The sequence below is a fragment of the Schistocerca serialis genome, chromosome 7 (assembly GCF_023864345.2).
Source record: "Schistocerca serialis cubense isolate TAMUIC-IGC-003099 chromosome 7, iqSchSeri2.2, whole genome shotgun sequence".
Taxonomy (NCBI): Eukaryota; Metazoa; Arthropoda; class Insecta; order Orthoptera; family Acrididae; genus Schistocerca; species Schistocerca serialis.
Genome location: NC_064644.1, coordinates 525,546,501 through 525,569,288, shown reverse-complemented (window position 1 = coordinate 525,569,288; position 22,788 = coordinate 525,546,501). Strand labels below are relative to the sequence as shown.

The 22,788-nt window shown below is 44.0% G+C and overlaps 1 protein-coding gene across 1 annotated transcript in view; it reads left to right on the top strand.

Annotated features, from left to right (window-relative positions):
- Positions 1–22,788, top strand: part of LOC126413203 (uncharacterized) — a 91,730-nt gene that overhangs the window by 8,571 nt on the left and 60,371 nt on the right. The gene's annotated exons all lie outside the window — the stretch shown is intronic.

Genomic DNA, 22,788 nt, shown 5'->3' with positions numbered 1-22,788 from the left:
TCGATATACATTACAATCAAGAGCAAATTCACCAAGCTAACTGTATTTTTGACCTCTAAAATGGCACGCCCTACCTCTTAGCCTATGAAATCCTATTTCGTTCCTCCTCCCCTTGTGGGCCGTTCACTTTTTGTTACACAGAGTGATTCACAAGTTTATTTGGAATGCTAGACTCGCTAAGTTCGTTTTATTTAATTTTTATGTTTTTATGTTTATACACTTGAATTTCAGAACAAATTGTAAATATTTAATCTGAGCTGGAGTGTACTTTAACGTTACCTCTCTCGAGCTCCACTCAAGCAGTAGAAGTCTTGCCGTCGGTTTTTTAAAACCCAAATGATAGAGGGAATCAAGTTTCATCTCCTAGGCATAACATTGTGATCCAGGCGCGACCGTCCCGCTTACTTTAGTTACACACTGCGACAGCAGCGCGCCTAGCGTTTAGTGAGCCACACTTTAGAATACGATATCTGATGAAAGCGAACAGTATCGTCTATATGGATCGTAACATGATTTTTACCAAAAAAAGGACCACCTTTGTCATGTTTAACGTTTCGTGAAGACTGTGTGAGGTATGTCTTGTAGCCTACAGACATTTAACGAAGGTTAATGTATATCTTTAAAAGTAAACAGTACAGCGCGTATTAGACCACAGTCTCTGTAACAAAGTATGATTGAATAAATGGTCTCTAGCATGGAAATCATGCATTTCCGGACGTGTTCATTAGCTCTTTTTTGTTCCTTATCCTCTCATCGAACAATTGCTAGGCTTTGTACACGATGGAAAAAATCACCCTGTATGTCTTAATTTACCCTAAGCTATACATGTTTATGTATATAATATTAATAGATTTACCGGAAGCTGTCCAAACGGTACGAAGCCATATTTACTCACAACGCTAAAAACACCAGTGATGAACTCTCTCCTACTAATCGGTGAGCCATGTAATCGTAACGCAGTCCACTTCCTACTTTCCCCTCCCGTCACACAATGTCACGCGAGTTCTCTCCATACAAGTTCAAACTGTATTTTGGTGGTCTGTTAAAGTAGCCCCAAAGACGGTAAAAATTGCCTTGAAAGTCAAAATAACGTCGTTTTACGGAATGTCTCTGATGATCTTCAATACTTTCGAAATTGCGATCTGCCAACTCCACATTTTTGTACAATTCCATTGAAGTAAACTGGAAAACAAGTCCATAGTTATGAGCCCGCCAAGTAACAGATGATCACTTGTCCGGTTGATGCTGTGAGTACAGTAGGTAATGAAGTCATCGCATGTCAACTTAAGCGGTGACGTACCTCAACTGTTTGTCTCAGCATCAATCACGTGAGGAGGGTAGTCGAGTAAAACATTGAAAACTTTATTAACATCTGTTGTTTGGATAACTCACAAACTGCATCACAGTATATTGATAATTTTTACTTATGGACTGTCTGACAGCAACTGAATAAAGCACAATTTTAGTGCCATACGCGTTTCGCCTTTATTTTCTGCAAGGCATCATCAGTGACAGGTTGCGTGGACAATTTCTTACATATTACCTTCCTGTTGCATTTTTGGCGTTGTTCTTCATCTTATGAATGCCAATTTGCGGTTTTTTTCCACATTCCACAGCACTATGAACTGAACGCTTGTTTCAATGCAATGCCTTGCAGAAAATAAAGGCGAAACGCGTATGGCACTAAAATTGTGTTTTATTCAGTTGCTGTCAGACGGTCCATAAGTAAAAATTATCAATATACCGTAATATTCCATGCAACTGAGGAAGATAGGACGACAAAAGTTGAAGATGTCAGAAATTGCACTTTGATTTTGTGGTGCAATGAACAATGGAACATCAGCTCAATAACACGAACATTCAAAATGGAGAATAAATCGCATGTTTAACACTAAATTGTTGGTGAAGCACACACCGTATTACCCACAACTGCAAAATACACGATTCACGTATGGAAAAGAAGACCGACATGTGATGGTCAGTAGCACTTTTTAATTACATTAAGCAATTTGGGGGAATGACTATTAGTGTACTACTGACCCAGGACAGCATATTAATCAAAATACAGTGTGTAACTGGCATACATGTAAATATTTTTATTGCTGGCTGATGACACTGAACCAAACAACATTACATCAGTATTTACTTAATTTGTAGATTAATAATTATATTAGAAGATCGTTTTTAGGTTGGTTAGTACCTTCAAGTACATGTGGAAAGAACAAGCGATTAATACGGCACAGCAGGTGAAGCGCTGAAGCGTGGAAGCGAGAACGTAAAACATTTAGCCTATACTTATAGATGTAGTCTACTTGGTTGTGCAGTTACGACGGTGCAAAAACATCAGGTAGTAAATTATGTGACGTGTATGTGCAAAGACTATTCGACTCAGAGAAAAACAAGCAACACTCTGATGTGTGGACATATTAAGGTATCATATACAAAAATATTTGCGCTTACGTCCTGTATACGGCACACGAAAGTTACAAAAACCTAACTCGTCTCATAGCACAGAAAAACCGACCTCTCATCATGTGGTCCAGTACAAAAAGAAAGTAGAGTGAAATCGGACATAAATACGGCAGGTAATTTATAGGAAAGCAGTAGCCAAATAGTTCCCAACATTTTCAGTGGTGAAAGAAACTAAACGAAAATAGCATGACTAAACTAACCTATAGTGATGTGGTCCAGCACACAAAAAAAGTGGGATGGAATTAGACAACTGAATATTTGCGTAGTATTTACAGCAGTGGGAAGAGAACTACTGAAACGTTTACTCGTTTTATAGCATGACTATACTGACCTATGGCCACGTGGTTCAGTACACAAGCGAAGTGGAATATAAACAAACACTTAAATCGGTGATATACGGGAAAGTAATAGGCAAAACTATCCTGTGACGCATGTGGAGGGAACGACAATTTCATTAAAACATTTACGTAACACTCATAACATATGTTTATGAGGAAGAAATGTAATTACTTCACACGCCTGACCAGGTATACATGAGTGGACTAAACCTGATGTGTCTGTCCCCAAGCACCAAGAAAAAAGTCCCCTTTGTCCGTTATTGAGCACACACGATTGGAACATCTGTATGAATAACCAAATCATTAAATATGGGGATAACCCTCGGTATCCTGGAGTAAGGCTTGGCTGGACTCTAACGCACAGAGCCCACTAGAGGATACAATACAAAAATTGAAAACTAGAAATATCGTCCATTCCGAAATCATTTGAAAAACCTGGAGGTGTGTTCTTTCCGAACTTCAGCGATGGCACTGGCACATAGCCTAACAGGGTATCGTGCACCTGTATGGGCCAGAAGCGCCCACCTAACGAACATCGATACTCAGCTAAGAAAAGCATTGATGATAGTTGGACCGCTTAGTCCTGCACATGTTGATTGGCTACACGTATTAACTAATAGAGGACCACCAGAAATCGGAATAACTAAGTTACTATTAAGAGAGAGTGTACTGTGAACATTTCAGTGACAGGGTTGTTCTCATCAGAATCGACAGCAAACCAACACCGACAACGATAGTTCAGGTATACATGCCCAGGTCGCAAGTTGAAGATGAAGAGATGTAGGAAGTATATGAGGATGCTGAAAGGGTAATGCTGAACGTAAAGGGAGATGAAAATCTACTGGTCATTGGGGACTGAAATGCGGTTGTAGCAGAAGGAGTAGAAGAAAGAGGTCACTAGAAGCGTCCGATACCACCCGTCGGCTTTGACCCGTGACGTAAGTCTGTTGTGGTATGTGACGTCACCACGGCATGAAGTTCAGTTTGCGAGTGTCGCGTATTTGTAGATGTCTTGTTGTGCTGCCGGTGGTGCTCTCTGGCGGCGTGTTTGTAGGTTGTGGGTAAGATTTTGTTGTTGATTTAGTGTGCGCTTGTGATGTGTTTGTAGGTGGCGTGTCGTTGAGGTTCGGTGGTGCTCTCTGGTGGGGTTTGTGGGTTGTGTGGTGTGTGTCGTATTGGGTTCATTTGAGTTGTTGACGTTGTCGGCTGTTGTTATGGTTAGAAGTGAAGATCAGTGGCATACTGTGCAGTGAGTTGATGGTTTAATTTTTGTTTTTTTTTTTATGGTAAAGTAGTGTTGTATGTGGTTTGTCGTGTTTGAATTTTTGAGATTACTTTTTTATGTCGCTGTTAGGAATGGATATGACCGACAAAGTGAACAGTTTTCGGCTGTGGAGTATGATGGATGACACTGCTATGTCACTCATCAAATTTTTGCAGCTTTTTGGATTACTGGCCGAGCTGTTGAAGTGCTCTGTATGTGGCGAGTACATGAAGTTAACGGAAGTTCCGGTGTCTCGGACCAGGGACGGCTATATGTGGAGATGCCGGCGTGACAACGTTTGGCGCTCCATTCGCCGGCGTACCTGGTTCGAGAAGTCTAGGTTGGGCATGCGTGAAATATTGTTGATGAGTTACCATTTTTGTTATCAGTCCTCACACAATTTTTGCGCGCATGAGGTGGGTGTGAGTGAGCGAACGGTCCGTGATTGGGATTCTTTTTGTCGGGAGATTAGTTTGGAAAAAATTAAATACAGGGGTAAGTTGGGTGGGCCTGGAGTAAAGGTTGAGACTGATGAGTCACAGTTTGGTAGGAGAAAGTATGGGAGGGGTGAGCCTGTGGTTGGTTTATTGGTGGGGGTGGCTGTGGTATCGGGGTCTGGTTCTTCTGAGCGTGTGTTTGGCGTTGTGGAAAATCGTAAAAAGAGGGAGTTAGTGGGTTGATACAAGATTATGTAGAACAGGGGAGTACTGTAGTTTCTAATGGGTTTGCGTCTAATAGTGGGTTCGGTCAGAAGGGTTACAATCATTTAGTTGTTAATCACAATCTAGAGTTCAAGAATTATGAGAGTGGGGCCTGCATAAATACTATAGAGGGTTTTCAGGGGGTGGAGCTGTTAAATCTGTGATAGGGAGGGGGAAGAGGCCCTCTTCCAGCCTTCAGGCTCATTTAGATGAGTACTGTTGGCGGAAAAGTGTGCCTGAGGGGATTTTTAGGGTTTTCTTAAGGGCTGTTAGTAAGATGTACAGGTCCAGGGTTGTGGGTTAGTGAGGTTTTGAGGGTGGTAGGGGGGGGGGCTGGATGGTTGGCTGTGGCTCTGGGAGGGGGGTTGGTGAGGTTTGGGGAGGTAGATGGGTGGGGAGTGGTTGTGGATTTTTGTTTTTGTTGTGGAGGATTCGTTTTGTTGTGTTTTTTTTAGTTGTAGGCTGTGTGGTTTATTTTTGTTTTTGGTTAGTGTTTGTTTCTTTGGTTTTGATTTTTTTGGAGGGGGGGGTTGGGAAGTTTGTTTGGTTGTTGTTTATTCTGTTGGTGTGTGTGTGTGTGTGTGTGTGTGTGTGTGTGTGTGTGTGTGTGTGTGTGTGTGTGTGTGTCCGATCTACACTCCTGGAAATTGAAATAAGAACACCGTGAATTCATTGTCCCAGGAAGGGGAAACTTTATTGACACATTCCTGGGGTCAGATACATCACATGATCACACTGACAGAACCACAGGCACATAGACACAGGCAACAGAGCATGCACGATGTCGGCACTAGTACAGTGTATATCCACCTTTCGCAGCAATGCAGGCTGCTATTCTCCCATGGAATCGATCGTAGAGATGCTGGATGTAGTCCTGTGGAACGGCTTGCCATGCCATTTCCACCTGGCGCCTCAGTTGGACCAGCGTTCGTGCTGGACGTGCAGACCGCGTGAGACGACGCTTCATCCAGTCCCAAACATGCTCAATGGGGGACAGATCCGGAGATCTTGCTGGCCAGGGTAGTTGACTTACACCTTCTAGAGCACGTTGGGTGGCACGGGATACATGCGGACGTGCATTGTCCTGTTGGAACAGCAAGTTCCCTTGCCGGTCTAGGAATGGTAGAACGATGGGTTCGATGACGGTTTGGATGTACCGTGCACTATTCAGTGTCCCCTCGACGATCACCAGTGGTGTACGGCCAGTGTAGGAGATTGCTCCCCACACCATGATGCCGGGTGTTGGCCCTGTGTGCCTCGGTCGTATGCAGTCCTGATTGTGGCGCTCACCTGCACGGCGCCAAACACGCATACGACCATCATTGGCACCAAGGCAGAAGCGACTCTCATCGCTGAAGACGACACGTCTCCATTCGTCTCTCCATTCACGCCTGTCGCGACATCACTGGAGGCGGGCTGCACGATGTTGGGGCGTGAGCGGAAGACGGCCTAACGGTGTGCGGGACCGTAGCCCAGCTTCATGGAGACGGTTGCGAATGGTCCTCGCCGATACCCCAGGAGCAACAGTGTCCCTAATTTGCTGGGAAGTGGCGGTGCGGTCCCCTACGGCACTGCGTAGGATCCTATGGTCTTGGCGTGCATCCGTGCGTCGCTGCGGTCCGGTCCCAGGTCAACGGGCACGTGCACCTTCCGCCGACCACTGGCGACAACATCGATGTACTGTGGAGACCTCACGCCCCACGTGTTGAGCAATTCGGCGGTACGTCCACCCGGCCTCCCGCATGCCCACTATACGCCCTCGCTCAAAGTCCGTCAACTGCACATACGGTTCACGTCCACGCTGTCGCGGCATGCTACCAGTGTTAAAGACTGCGATGGAGCTCCGTATGCCACGGCAAACTGGCTGACACTGACGGCGGCGGTGCACAAATGCTGCGCAGCTAGCGCCATTCGACGGCCAACACCGCGGTTCCTGGTGTGTCCGCTGTGCCGTGCGTGTGATCATTGCTTGTACAGCCCTCTCGCAGTGTCCGGAGCAAGTATGGTGGGTCTGACACACAGGTGTCAATGTGTTCTTTTTTCCATTTCCAGGAGTGTAGTAGGCAGCGCTGGAGCTTTCATGTGGTGAATTTTCGTTTCTTTTGATCATGTTTTTATCTGGTTAGATGATCATGTGTCGGAGGGGTTGTGTTGCTGGTATTGGTGAGTGGGTTTTGTGTGTTTCTTTTGATCCTATGAGATCAAGGGAAGTGTTCGATTCCAGATTTGGTGTTTTCTTGTGGTTTTTGAGGTAGTGGGGTTTATGAATTAGTTTTGGGGTTTATGATTGGCACGGCATCGATACTTTCCGTTAACCTATATACAAGGGCGGTTCAGAAAGTAACCTCCGATTGGTCACAGTGCGGGTTGTGGGGGGAGTAGCGACGCCTTCTGTGCGTTCACGCACTCAACAGGTCAGTCGGCATCAAGCCATGGTCGAGTGAACGTCGTATCTGCGCTAGTTTAGTTTTTGTGGCAGTTTGAAATGTGTGCTGCAATAGAAAACCCCGCCAAATGTGAAGTGCGTGCTGTCATAAGGTTTTTTACAGCCAAAGGATATTCTGCAGCAGCTATTCATCGTGAGCTTTGTGCCATGTATGGACCAAGAGTTATGAGTGAAGGAGTTGTCCGTGAATGGGTACGTTTATTTAAAAGTGGACGAGAAAACGTTCATGATGAAGAGAGGAGTGGTAGACCATCATTGGTGACTGACGAACTCGTTCAGACAGTTGATGCAAAAGTTCGTGAAAATCGACGTTTCTCAATGTCGGAGTTGTCTACTGGTTTTCCACAGATTTCTAAGACTCTCTTGTACGAGATAGTGACAGCAAGATTGGGTTACCGTAAGTTCTGTGCACGATGGGTGCCCAAAATTCTTACCGACCACCACAAAACTCAAAGAATGGCCTCTGCATTAGACTTTCTGTCACGTTATGAGGACGAAGGAGAACCATTGTTGAACAGAATCGTGACCGGTGACGAAACCTGGATTAAGTACGTGAACCCTGAGACAAAAGAACAATCAAAGATGTGGGCACATTCAAATTCGCCTACCAAACCAAGAAAAGCCTCGCAAGATTTTTCTGCCAGAAAACTGATGGCAACGGTGTTTTGGGATGCCAAAGGGGTGTTGTTGGTTGAATTCATGGAACGTGGTACGACCATTAATCAAGACGTGTACTGTGAAACAATAAAAAACTTACGACGGGCTATACAGAACAAACGCCGTGGTATGCTGACTTCCGGTATCGTTTTTTTGCACGATAACGCCCGTCCTCACTCTGCTCGCAGAACAACGGCCCTTCTTGAGTCCTTTAAGTGGGACGTTATCAACCATCCACCTTACAGCCCAGACCTGGCGCCAAGTGACTATCACCTCTTCATGCATTTGAAGAAATGGCTCGGGTCACAGCGGTTTGATGACGACGAGGAGCTCAAAGATGCGGTCGCAGGCTGGCTCCAGGCACAAGCGAGTGATTTTTATGCAGAAGGAATTTCAATGCTTGTGAAGAGATACGATAAGTGCCTCAATCGCTATGGAGATTATGTAGAAAAATAGTGCAAAGATATAGTTGTAAGATGTATATATTAAAATATTTTTATTTAACTTGGTGTATTTTTTTAAATCAACCGGAGGTTACTTTCTGAACGGCCCTCGTAGGTCAAGGGAAGTGTTCGATTCCATTGGATATTGTTTCTAGTTGATTTTGAGAATGTTGTGGTCGGTTTATTTTACTGGTTTTGTCATTTGGTTTAATGGTGCGTGAGAAAAACTTAGATACACTAAAAGTAACTGCGAAGAGACCGTGGGTAACACAAGAAATACAACAGCTGATCGATGAAAGAAGGAAGTACAAAAACGTTCAGGGAAATTCGAGAATACGGAAATTCAAGTCATTGAGGAATGAAATAGCTGCATGAAATATGTGAAGAAATTGAAAAATAAATGATTCTCTGAAGGATTGACTCAGCATATAGCAAAGTCAAAACAACCTTCGGTGAAATTAAAAGCAAACGTGGTAACATTAAGAGTGCCACAGGTATTCCACTGTTAAATGCAGAGAAGAGAGCGGATAAGTGGGAAGAGTACATTGAAGGTCTCTGTGAGGAGGAATATATATGTGTCTGATGTGATACAAGAAGAAACAGGAGTCGATTTAGAAGAGACAGGAGATCCGTTTAGAATCATAATTGGAGGACTTAAGGTCAAATAAATGATAGATAACATTCCATCAGAATTTCTAAAATCACTAGGGGGAAGTGGCAACAAGACAACTATTCTCGTTGGTGTGTAGAATGTATAACTCTGGCGACATCTGACTTTCGGAAAAATATCATCCACACAATTCCGAAGACTGCAAGAATTGACAAGTACGAGAATTATCGCACAGTCAGCTTAACAGCTCATGCATGCAATTAGGTGACAAGAATAATACACAGAAGAACAGAATAGAAAACTGAGGATGTGTTGGATGACGATTAGTTGGGCTTTAGGAAAGGTAAAAGCGCCAGGGAGGCAATTCTGATTTTGAGCTTGATAGTGGAAGCAAGACTAAGGAAAAACGAAGATACGTTCATAGGTGAGATCCCTTGCTATACCCGCAGGACAGGACAGATAGTTTAACTTGTGGAAAGGGGCCAAAATGAGTGGCTGTCAGTTGCACTCGAACGTACTACTTTATTCATTTGGCGAACTTTACAAGAGTAAAGAAAACGTTAAAAACGGAGCAAGCCAAAATTAATTTGAGAACTTAATTCCCTGTTAAATGCTCCATTCAATCTCACGCCTCAAGGGCAAAATAACTTTAATTTAAAGCCGGCTGACGGCCAACTACTTAAGACTCAAAAACAGGAATTTGAATTTAAAATACAGAAAGCCTTATCTTAAAACATTTCTCTAAATTAGGTTGAAGGCCCATACAATCTTAAGCCCTAAGGGAAAAAGAACTTTAACTTAAGATCGGCTGAAGGCCTATAACTTACGACTCAAAACAGGAATTTGAATTTTGAAAGGCAGAAGGTCTTATCCTAAAATTTCTTTAAATCAGGCTGAAGGCCCAAACAGACTCACGCCTTAAGGGCAAGACAATCCTTAATTTAAAATCGTCTAGAAGCCACACATAAACAAACAACAAGGACAAATAAGAAAAGGCAGCACATCAAACGGCGCCAGAAGTTTCCAACGATCGGCCTGGAATTCAAACACTAATGATCGCTTAGGTGAGACAGGCAGTCGGCCCAACAATTCTCAATCCGACGGAAACCCAACCGACAGACAGTCAACGGACCAAGCGACAGGACAACTTCCACTCCACCCGACCAGCGCACAACAGGGAGTCCAATGGAACAACGCAGAAGGTATCGGCGCCCACAACGAATTACACATTCAGCTGTCAAACTACACGCCGTGTTGTACAGCCACAACACAACAAGGAAAATACACTGCCTGAATTTACGTCAATGGCCAGGGCACATAACCGGAACGTTAACGGCCACAAGGCAGAAGATTCCGATGGTACACTTTAATTAAAAAATAATCGAGTTAAGCTAAACTCTACAGGAGAGCGGCTAGAATTTCGCCAACTTGAAAACAGACGTTGTTGTTCGCGGCATTGTCCCAACAGCCCACAACGAATTTCAAACGATATAGTTATGGGCTGGTAGATTAAGTAAGTGTCCGGTATCGGTGAACCATGGACCTCGTAGCAATGGGAACAGCCCCCCACACTCCGACTGCGAGTGGACACCACCAGCGGCCCCGGCCGGAGACGCCCCCCGGAGACATCCTCGCTGCTCCACGCCAACCGATCAACTGCCCGCACACGGCACAGCCGGAAACTATATGCGCGAGGCCAAAGATAGTACAAGGGTGCGAATATCGATACATGCTGCTGCTGCGACTCGCGGAAAGAGAGGATAACAGCATAATCGCGATAACCGCGGGAGGCTAATCACAGAATAGGAACCAAGTTTTAATGTACAGCATAAACGAGCCAGCCACGCCCACGGCTCAACCTTCCTCCCTTAAACTCAACACAGGTAGGGGGTGACTCAACCCCTGAGCTACCTGAACTTAACTTGGCTAAGGTGAACCCGATACTGCATACCCGAACAGTTATCCTTGACCAACAGATTTACTGTGCCTAAAATACGCATGATGGTGCAAGGCCCCAGAAAACGGGGAGTAAATTTACTAAAATTCCCGCCACGCGCCTGCCTCCCCGGGAAATTGCTGACGTAGACTTGATCCCCTGGGTTCTCGATTGTTTATTATGGGCTCTGAGTGCATTACGTCTGGCCCGGTTCCAGTTTTCCTTGATAACTTGAGGACTAGTATCCACTGGAATAAGATCTTGAATTCCCCGTAAGTTCGAAAGAGGGGAATTAATGGGATAGGAAAGGATCAAGGAGGTGGGCGTAGCTCGCAAAGCTTCATGACTGGCGGTATTAAAGCAAAACTAAGCCACGGAAGACTGTAGTCGCATTTACTAGGCGTTTTCTGATGATAAATAATCAACGTGGACTTAAGATTTCGGTTAACTCTCTCCGCAAAGGATCCCTGAGGATAATACGGGGTGGTCGTCATATGCTTGACACCGTTCTGAAAACAGAAGGCCTTTAAAGGAGCCGAAAAAAAAAGCAGGAGCATTATCGCTAACAAGCTGCTTAGGTGGGCCCGAAACACTGAAGACATTAGTTAAATGAGAAATAGTGGTGGCAGCGGTAACGTTACGGCTCGGGAGGAGCCCAGTAAATCTGGAGTAGGCATCGATAATAACTAGCACATATCAATGACCTTTCTTAGTACGAGGTAAAGGTCCTAAATAATCAGAGCTTATGCATAGGACAGGACTCTCGTTCAGAACTGAATAAACCCTGTTGAAGAGCATTCTTGGGTTTGGCTACATTACACAGGTGGCATTGGAATATCATCTCTCTCACATCCCGGTCCATGGAGGGCCAAGTTAAATGCTCCTTGAGATTTTGGAGAGTCTTATAAGTACCTATGTGGCCACGCACCAACGAATCATGAAAATAACGAAAAACCAGTAGCACCAAAGCTTCAGGCAAACAGATCTTGCACTGCTTAGCATCGCCCACTCTCTTACAGAGAATACCACTCTTAACAACATACTCATCCGACAGCTCTCCTGCCAACACACGTTGCTTAATCTGGGCCAAAACAAAGTCCAGATCCTGATGCTCAGCAACATCCTCAAACAAGAGGGGAATTTCACTCAACACCACACAATTAAGACTGTCTCCCTCTACCTTACTATGTGTAGTTTCGGCGAACATCCGGCTGAGGATATCCGAAAGGATATTTTCAGAGCCTCTCACATGTTTAACTTCAAACTAAAATGCCGAAATACGTACCACTCACCTGGTAGTACGGCCAGTTTTACGCGGCCTAGCTAACACACAGCTCAAATCCTGATAGTAGGTTTCTAAGTGGAAACCCCGATGTTCAAGGTAGACGCGGTACTTCTCTAATGCAAATAAAACGGCCAAAGCCTCACACTCGTAGACAGAGTACTTGAATTCGGCGTCAGTTAACCGACGTGACGTGTACGCTAATGGCTGTCTTTGCCCCTCAAACTCCTGGAGGAGAACAGCTGAAATACCGGCATTAGAAGCGTCAGTTTGAACAACAAACCTTTTATTAAAGGATACTCCAAGAACCGGAGGATTGGCTATTGCTGCCTTTAGCTCAAAGGCAGCTTCAAAATTCTCGCCCTTCCGGGGTAACTTCAAACTACCGCCAACTGAGCAAAATTGGGAGCGAAACGCCTAAAGTAATTCGCCATGCCTATGAATTTAGTAATTCCCAACTTATCAGTAGGCGGAGGCAACGCCCGTAAGTTCGCTCCTGGTCAGTGCGAATACTCTGACCCGACACTATATGACCTAAAGAAAGATACCTTCTGCTTGGCTAGCGTCATCTTACTAGGCTTAACGGCTAGCCCGGCTCCCTGCAATCTTAAAAGAACTTGCTAGATATGCTCCAAATGGTCCTGAAACGAACGGCTATAGATAACTAAGTCGTCCAAACAGCCTAACTTCAAGTCGCCAAGGATATTAACCAGCAAACGAGTAAGCACAGCCGCACTAGTCGCTAGCCCAAAAGGAACTCTGTTAAACTCAAACGAGTTCCAGTCAGTAGAAAATGCGGTAACATGTTTACATTCTTCAGCCAAGGGAATCTGATAATAGGCCTGATTCAAATCAAGGACCGTAAGCCAATTGGCTCTGGCAAACCAAGTAAAAGAATTATGCAGATCAGGTAGGGGTACAGATTCAAGGACAATCTTAGCGGTTAAACGGCGGTAGTCAACCACGGGTCTGAAATCGTGCCCCTGATCTTTAGGTACAAAGATATTGGGGAAGCATAAACGAGATGTAGAAGGCCTAATCACTTCTTGTTGGAGCATCTGAGATATTTTAGCCTTGAGTATCTACACCTTAGGGGGTGAGAGGCAATATGGGGACTGCCTAGCCGGAATACTGTCGGACAGACGGATATGATAATCAAGATCGTTAGTAACACCCAAGTTATCACTCAGGAGCTGGGGAAAACTGTGCAGCAAATCGCGTGACTGAGAAGCCTGATGGAGCAATAGATGGACCAGATCAGACTCGTTAGCTACGGGCTCAACGGCCAACGCGCCGACATTTCTATGCACAATAGGTTTAGCGCATTTGCAAAGGCCAAACTTCTCCTCTGGAGCGAACAAAGGAAAAGGTATGCCCAGAATAATCCAAGACCAACCCCGTTTTATTGATGAAATCACACCCCAAAATTAGATCAACCGGCAGTTCCTTAACCAAAGCTAAAGACATAGGCCAAGAAAAATTGCCGACCGATACTCCCCCGGACTCAACCTTGCAGGGGCAACAGTTGGCCATTGGCCACCCGAAATCTCTGCACCGGGGAAGTGACCGACCGAAGTTTCGTAAGTTTCCCAAATTCCAAAAACCACTCGAAGCTCAATAATGAAAAGGAACAACCAGAATCCAAAAGAGCACAAATCGGCTCTACACCTACCCGAGAACAAACGTAGGGCAAGGGCGTTGATGAAGGAGCGACCACACGAGCACGCCAAGTTCTGAATGCTCGATCCCGAGTTCGCGGGCCAGCCCGGCGTCATCTACTGGCTCTGTTGCACGAGGCTGAACACAAGCGCGCACCAAATGAGTCGTACTGCCGCACCTGAAGCAACGCCGGGGTTCCCTTCTGATAGCTTCACTGGACGCAGACACTCCGGAATCGGCGCCGACGTCGCGCCCCTTAACCTCGTGACGTACATGGTTCTCAAGTGGTAATGCGGATGCTGCTACGACCACGTCACGGAGCTCTTCCCAAGCTGAAGGCTGCTTACGGTAGACAAAATGCGACTTATCCGCGGCGAGCATTCCCCTAAGAACGATAGAGACCAACTCTTGTTCAGGTAAATCACTTAACAAGGCCAAAAAGGCTGTCTGAACTCTATCGACATACTGATGTAACTGCTCCTCAGCGCGCAGCACTTCCCAAATGTAACGACACTCAAGCTGTTTAAGAATCCCGGTGGTCAACCTTTGCCTAATTACGAGCTCCCTTAATTGTTGCTAGGAAATCCATTCCCCCATCGCTCGCGAGAGGAGATTCTGCAACTCTCCTCTAGCTAACGGGTACAACAACGACAAAATTACTTGGTGCGGAATGCGAAAGGCAGCCGCTTGTTGTTATAAACGAACCAATAACCATAATAATTTTTCAACCTGATCAAGTCGCTCCACTACCAACTTGGTAATATCTCGGAAGAAATAGGTCAGAGGATTAGGCAACTTGTCAAATACAGAATATAACTTGACAGAGGATGTAACAGTACCACTCCCGGGTTGGCACTCACCCTCTCCCTGACAGCCCAAGTCCCGATCTTCAGTCCTCCTCCCATCCAACTCCAAACACGTAAGCTTAAACTGCGCTCACAGAAGTTCGCAACTCAACGGTTAATTTTCTGTGATGATCTTCAAAAGCTAACGCGCCTAAATCCGCTATCCGTTTAGTTAAATGCATTAACTGTGCCCGCACCCTATCCAGCCGACTGTCAATAGGTTGGGTTCCCTCCAAAACACAAATAGTGTGCTCAAGGCCTCTTAACAGCCTGAAACCAAAATTCAATTGTCGCTCCTGTCTCACCCACCACCGCCCATGTGACGTCAACCGGATGAAGAACGGTAGCGCGCAAACGGGGTGCTAATTCTGGAACACTGCCCTCAATCGGCTGGTGCCTTATTGCCAACACCTAAACAAGGTGGTCCTTTCTGAGCAGGCCGATCCCCGGACACTGTCTGAATGCGATTACGATACGCACCTGAAACAAGTGGCAGCCAAAACAGTATGGTGCCAGAGAACACCAAAAGAGAACAATAGTGACTGCAACTGGAATGGCAAGCATAAGCGAAACCACGCTCTGCTACCAGTGAGATCCCCTGCTATAGCTGCAGGACAGGACAGATAGTTTAATTTGTGGAAAAGGAGCAAAATGAGTGGCTCTCAGTTGTACTCGAACATACTACTTTATTCATTTGGCAAACTTTACAAGAGTAAAGAAAACACTAAAATCAGAGCAAGCCAAACATTAATTTTAGAACTTAATTCCCGGCTAAATCCGCCATTCAATCTCACGCCTCAAGGGCACAACAACGTTAATTTAAAACCGGCTGAAGGCCAATCACTTAAGACTCAAAAACAAGAATTTGAATTTTAAAAGGCAGAAGGCCTCATCTTAAAACATATTATAAGCGCGATGCCAAAGATAATACAAGGGTGCGAATATCGATGCACGCTGCTGCTGCGACTAGCGGGGAGAGAGGATAACAGCATAATCGCGATAACTGCGGGAGACTAATCAAAGAATAGCAACCAAGGTTTAATGCAAAGTATAACACGAGCCACCCACGGCTCAATAGGATTAGATCTGGAAAAAGCTTTCAACAATGTAAAATGGTGCAAGATGTTCGAAATTCTGAAGAAAAAAGGGGTAAGCTATAGGGAGTGACGGGTATATACAATATGTACAAGAGCCAAGCGCGAATAACTGACGTGGACGACCAAGAAAGAAGCGCTCGGATTAAAAAGGGTGTAAGACAGGGATGTAGTCTTTCCCCCTACTGTTCAATCTGTACATCGAAGAAGCAATGATGGACATAAAAGAAAGATTCCGGAGTGGAATTAAAATTCAGGGTGAAAGAATATCAATGATACGATTCGCTGATGACATTGCTATCCTGAGTGAAAGTGAAGAAGAATTACATGGCCTGCTGAAATGAATGAACAATCTAACGAGTGCAGAATAAGGGTTGAGAGTAAATCAAAGGAAGACTAAAGTGACGAGTAGTAGGAGAAATGAAAACAGCGAGGAACTTAACATCAGGATTGATGGTCATGAAGTAGATGAAGTTAAGGAATTCTACTACCTAGGCGGCAAAACAACCAATGGCGGACGGAGCAAGGAGACTTCAAAACCAGACTAGCAATGGCACTGTCATTCATGCCCAAGAGAAATCTACTAGTATGAAACATACGCTTTAATTTGAGGAAGAAATTTCCGAGAATGTGCGTTTAGAGCACAGCATTGTATAGTAGAGAAACATGAACTGTGGGAAAACCGGGACAGAAGAGAATCGAAGCAGACGACTATTGAAAATTGGGTGGTAAGGAATGAGGAGGTTTGGCGCAGAATCGGAGAGGAAAGGAACACGTGGAAAATACTGTCAAGAAGAAGGGACGGGATGATAGGACATCTGTTAAGACATCAGGGAATAACTTCCACGGTGCTAGATTGAGCTGTAGTGGGTAGGAAGTGCAAAGGAAGATAGAGATTGGAATACATCCAGCGCAAACACAGGAGAGGAATTCGTGGCATCAAACTAGTCAGGAAGAAACAAGAAAAAAACCGCCGGAAATCAAGGTCACCACATCGCAAACATATGAAAAGGTGTTTCCCCACGATCCGGGAAAGTAATGGAAAAGCTTGTGGAGTAGAAGGAAAGTGAAGAATAGAAGCCAGATTGATGATCCAAACAATACAAAAGAGGGATTTAACTTTTAGAGAAGTATATCGACTATTCTAAGCCTTGTAAGGATAAGTGTCGAAGGATGCAGGGAGATGATGCCTCAAGAACGACCCTCAAAGCGGGTGTGAACCCAACTAGTCGGTGTGCCACCTGATATAGTTGTGAACTCGAGGGCATACATAAACTCGCGGACAGTGCCATTTACTGGCTTAAAAATGTCTTATTGTGTACAATTTAGCAACACGTAATGCTGAGTTTTTTTATTTTAAAGTGTAATCTCTTTTTTTAATATTCGCCTTGTAAATGCCGAAGGAACAAATGAGTGAAATAAATACCTCCCCTGGCGATCGCCAAGCGGACAGCTTTCTTGCTACGTTTTATTGCGAAGCTAGGTCACAGTAAGCTTATAAGGCTTCTAAAAACTTCTCTGAGATAGAGATTCGTATGTGCAAACACAGAATCAAAGTTACCCTGAGCTGTCGCTCTGAAAAGTTGGCGCCATTACTGAAGGGCGCTACGAAAGAACTCAACTACGATTACCAGGCTGATCTTAAAAGAAGAATGGGGAACACACCTTCAGCAATCAAATCTTGGTGAGTTTAGTGCGGCTCGAGCTGTGAAAGCTGTTGGTGGATTGCCGGCCGTCACGTTTCAAAATGAAGCACGTAACATTGGTGGGCCTCACCAACTGCGACAAGGTCGCGCATACAAACAGTGATCCAATACTGTCAAATGTTTTTTTTTTAAATTCAAGTCTTTGATAAGAATATGAATTCTTTAGACGACGACCGGTTTCAGTCCGTAATGACCATCCTCATATCTATAATATACAAATTTATACACCTAGTGAGCAGTGTGTCTTTCAACATAATACAGCAATACGTATCACAATATACTATCACACAACCAAGGAGATGTACAGAAAATACGGTAAAACGTACCTTTTTTACACCAAGTCCTAAAGTGATAACGCCATAATGGCATCGTCAAAACATATAAATATGATCAGCATAGCATCGTCATATAGGTTTAAAATAAGATGTAGAATAGGCCGCATCGTCCACACAGTCATTATTGCAACTGGCTACTGAAGTACAGTAGCTACCAGAAATCTGTTTGCCTACATCATCCCTAGATGTCGCTACTGTCGGCTTAGATGTAGTCATTTATGCAAAAAAATACTCTGATAACGAATACAGTTACCCATATAAAATTATTAAAAGGAAATATATGAATAAAATACGACCGATCCTTTTCCTGGTGAATTTACGGTGAACAATTAATATGTGTATTACATTGCCTGTAGCAACCTATAAATTGCCTATGAAAGATAAAATGTCTATATGACATCTGAAAAAAGGACAGATCAATAATCAGTGCCATCTGTTGGGTCGGCCGCCAGGATGTTATTTAGGCGTGCACCGATCTTAAGAACTTAACCACTAGAGGACTCTAATACAACGTGATATATCTCCCACAGGAAACTTTTAAACAACATATTAACAGTCAATAAATAAAATTATACAGTCTGGTTATACATTCAATGAGCAGGTAGAACATAATCAGTTACAGGATTAGTGCGATTAATGTATGGAAGTAAGGCAAATGACTACTGTTTTCGACATAAATCATCAAGTCAGGCTAGGTATAAATACGCGAGTATGGGTAACTGTATTCGTCTTTTAATGTATCACAATTTAGTTTCTATGATAGTTATCAATTTTAAAAGTCTTCTACATGTATTTTAGGTAATGTGTATTTATCAGATAATGTTTTTTGTATAAATGACTACATCTAAGCCGACAGTAGCGACATCTAGGGATGATGTAGGCAAACAGATTTCTGGTAGCTACTGTACTTCAGTAGCCAGATGCAATAATGACTGTGTGGACGATGCGGCCTATTCTATAGCTTATTTTAGATCAATATGACGATGCTATGCTGATCATATTTATATGTTTTGACGATATCATTATGGCGTTATCACTTTAGGACACGGTGCAAAAAAGGTGAGGTTTACCGTATTTTCTGTACATCTCCTTGGTTGTGTGATAGTATATTGTGAAACGTATTGCTGTATTATGTTGAAAGACACACTGCTCACTGGATGTATATATTTGTGTAATATAGATCTGAGGATGGTCATTACGGACTGAGACCGGTCATCGTCTAAGGAATTCATATTGTGATGAAAGACTGGAATAAAAAACATTTGACATTGGTGGGCAACCTAAGAATTACTGCGTCACCAGACGTAAGCAGGAGGGCATTTCAAACTTTGCATATGATAAAATTTTCATGTTATATTGAGGTAGAGTGCTTTCACTGATTAATGTAGTAAGGGGAGAAAGCAATAACATGGAAATAAATTGTTTTCATGTCATACGTGTGACAGAAGGAAAGGTCCTGAAATTTTGCAGCATACTTTTGTTGGAGCCTGATTCTTTTTGATCTGCTTATTCTCTAGCGAACTACAACCTTTGAGTAAGTTTAGTTGTAGACGTTAATGAAACTGACGTGTATAACAATCAAATATGGGCTTAAAAAGACTTACAGACTAGAAATGGCAAAACAGCCAGTACAGAGTAACCAAAGTGGTGTTAATGTTACACGACCAGTGCTGTTACGGTGAATGAAATCCTTACCGAGTACAGCGGCAATGTGGCACTTCATGGTTGCTGGTTGTGCTGTCGGTGGTCTGCTGGGCTCTTTGTTCGAGGCGCTGTCTGTCGCAGAAGATCCCCTTCCACTGCTTCTGGTGCCCTCTGCTGGAAATACGACCTACAACGTACTATCGTTTTACCAACGGCTTTGACAGTGCCTTTGCTTCTGCGTACTCGTTGTAGATAACAGATTGGAGTACTGACATAAGTCGCAGATACTCTGCGTAAAACAATAATGTTGGCCACTGATGGGGCGTGTATATGGATCGTAATAATCCAGCATCAAAAAAGGCCTGAAGATGGCGCACTGAAGCGCTGAAACTGGTAGCTAGACAATAGACGATAAGGCACACAATAGATCATAAGAACGGTTATAGGCGTTTCATTTTCCCCAAGGCCTCCAGTCAAAAGGATGGACCTGCAAAAGCTCTTATAAAGATCTCCCTATCGCTGCCGAAGATCACTCTCGATGGTGACCTTCCTTTATGACGTCCTGCTGTAACAGTGAGAATCGCAGGAAAATCAGTCATAGCCTCTCAGTAATGAGCACATAAAATTTGTTCCAAGGAATGCATTCTGCTATTCTAGGCTGTATTTCTTGACACAGCACTGTTGAGTTTACACACAAGGTGCTATTACACAACATGCAGTACTTGACACTAGTGAAAAATAATGATCCCATTTAACACTCTTGCTAATCATACACGACCGGCTTGCGCCAGACTGCTTCTGAGAAAAGTTCAATACAATTTTACAAGATAAGTGTTCGGTGACTTAACATCCGCGTCCGCCCTTGTCGGTGACCTGCACCCAACACTGTACCGTTGTCCTCCCCTCATGCTGTAGGTTTTGTGCCATATGCACCATATTACGATTTACTCGATACCGGTGGACTATAAATGTTACCCCATACTCCACGAATCACCTTAAGGCATGTGGCGCACGTGGCCACTATCATTTCTCCCTTTTTCTCTCTCAGTTGCGAATGATGTGCGGGCAGAAACACTGCCGTAAGCCTCCACTTGAGCTCCAGGTATACAAAGGACGAAGAAATTCATTCGTTAATTCTTCTCCTGACGTAGGCCTCGGAAATGTTAGCGAGATGCTCAATACCTCTCTATCAGCTTCTGCCAGTGGCGTTTGATGAGCTTCTCAGTGACGCTTTTTGCTTACTAAACTGATCTTTGACGTAACGTGGACCCCTTCTGAGTATCTCCTCTGGTTCCGTTGGCAGTTAGATCTTGAGGAGAATGAAAATAACTTTAAAATAGCTGATGGGTAGCGAAATAATAGTCACACAACGTTTCTGGATCCTTTCTTTATTCTCTGAGCGTTTCGGCCTCACCCAGTCTTCAAATGACCTGCTGACTAGTATATTTTTTTACAATCTTGCGAAATTACAAACGCGTATAAATGCAGCCCCTATACAAACCACCATATAACAACAAGACATTTAAGATGTAATACATACCCTTTGATACAAAGTGGACATACAACTCTGACAAAATTGTCAGGTAACGTCTAAAGCGACATAAGATTTACAATTCCACAGAACAAAATGAGGTTTCATCTAAACATTTGTGCCACAAACAGCCGAATGATGTGGCTGGCGGAAGTTCCCGCGTAAGAGAACTACACCGAAGCCCCAAAGAAACAGATATAGGCATGTTGTTGTTGTGGTCTTCAGTCCTGAGACTGGTTTGATGCAGCTCTCCATGTTACTCTATCCTGTGCAAGCTTCTTCATCTCCCAGTGCCTACTGCAACCTACATCCTTCTGAATCTGTTTAGTGTATTCATCTCTCGGTCTCCCTCTACGATTTTTCCCTCCAAGCTGCCCTCCAATACTGAATTGGTGATCCCTTGATACCTCAGAACATGTCCTACCAACCGATCCCTTCTTCTAGTCAAGTTGTGCCACAAACTTCTCTTCTCCCCAATCCTATTCAATGCCTCCTCATTAGTTACGTGATCTACCCACCTTATCTTCAGCATTCTTCTGTAGCACCACATTTCGAAAGCTTCTATTCTCTTCTTGTCCAAACTAGTTATCGTCCATGTTTCACTTCCATACATGGCTACACTTCATACAAATACTTTCAGAAACGACTTCCTGACACTTAAATCTATACTCGATGTTAACAAATTTCTCTTCTTCAGAAACGATTTCCTTGCCATTGCCAGTCTACATTTTATATCCTCTCTACTTCGACCATCATCAGTTATTTTACTCCCTAAATAGCAAAACTCCTTTACTACTCATTTCCTAATCTAATTCTCTCAGCATCACCCGATTTAATTTGACTACATTCCATTATCCTCGTTTTGCTTTTGTTGATGTTCATCTTATATCCTCCTTTCAAGACACTGTCCATTCCGTTCAACTGCTCTTCCAAGTCCTTTGCTGTCTCTGACAGAATTACAATGTCATCGGCGAACCTCAAAGTTTTTACTTCTTCTCCATGAATTTTAATACCTACTCCGAATTTTTCTTTTGTTTCCTTTACTGCTTGCTCAATATACAGATTGAATAACATCGGGGAGAGGCTACAACCCTGTCTCACTCCCTTCCCAACCACTGCTTCCCTTTCATGCCCCTCGACTCTTATAACTGCCATCTGATTTCTGTACAAATTGTAAATAGCCTTTCGCTCCCTGTATTTTATACCTGCCACCTTCAGAATTTGAAAGAGAGTATTCCAGGTAACATTGTCAAAAGCTTTCTCTAAGTCTACAAATGCTAGAAACGTAGTTTTAGATATAGGCATGCGTATTCAAATTCGGATTCATGGAAACAGGCTGAATACGGCGCTCCGGTCGGCAACGCCTATGCAAGACAAGTGTCTGGAGCAGCTGTTAGATCGGTTACTGCTGCTACAATGGCAGGTTATCAAGATTTAAGTGAGTTTGGATGTGGTGTTATAGTCGGCGCACGAGCGATGGGACACTGCATCTTCGAGATAGCGATGAAGTGGGGATCTTCCCGTACGACCATATCACGAGTGTACCGTGAATATCAGAAAAAGATACTGCAGAAACGGGACCAACGACGACGGGAGAGAATCGTTCGACGTGTGACAGACGTGCAACTCTTCCGAAAATTGCTGCAGATTGCAATGCTGGGCTATCAACGAGTGGCAACATGCGAACCGTTCAACGAAACATCACCGATATGGGCTTTCGGAACCGAAGGCCCACTCGTGTACCCTTGATAACTGCAAGACACAAAGCTTTACGTCTCGCCCGGACCCGTCAACATCAACATTGGGCTGTTGATGGCTGGAAACG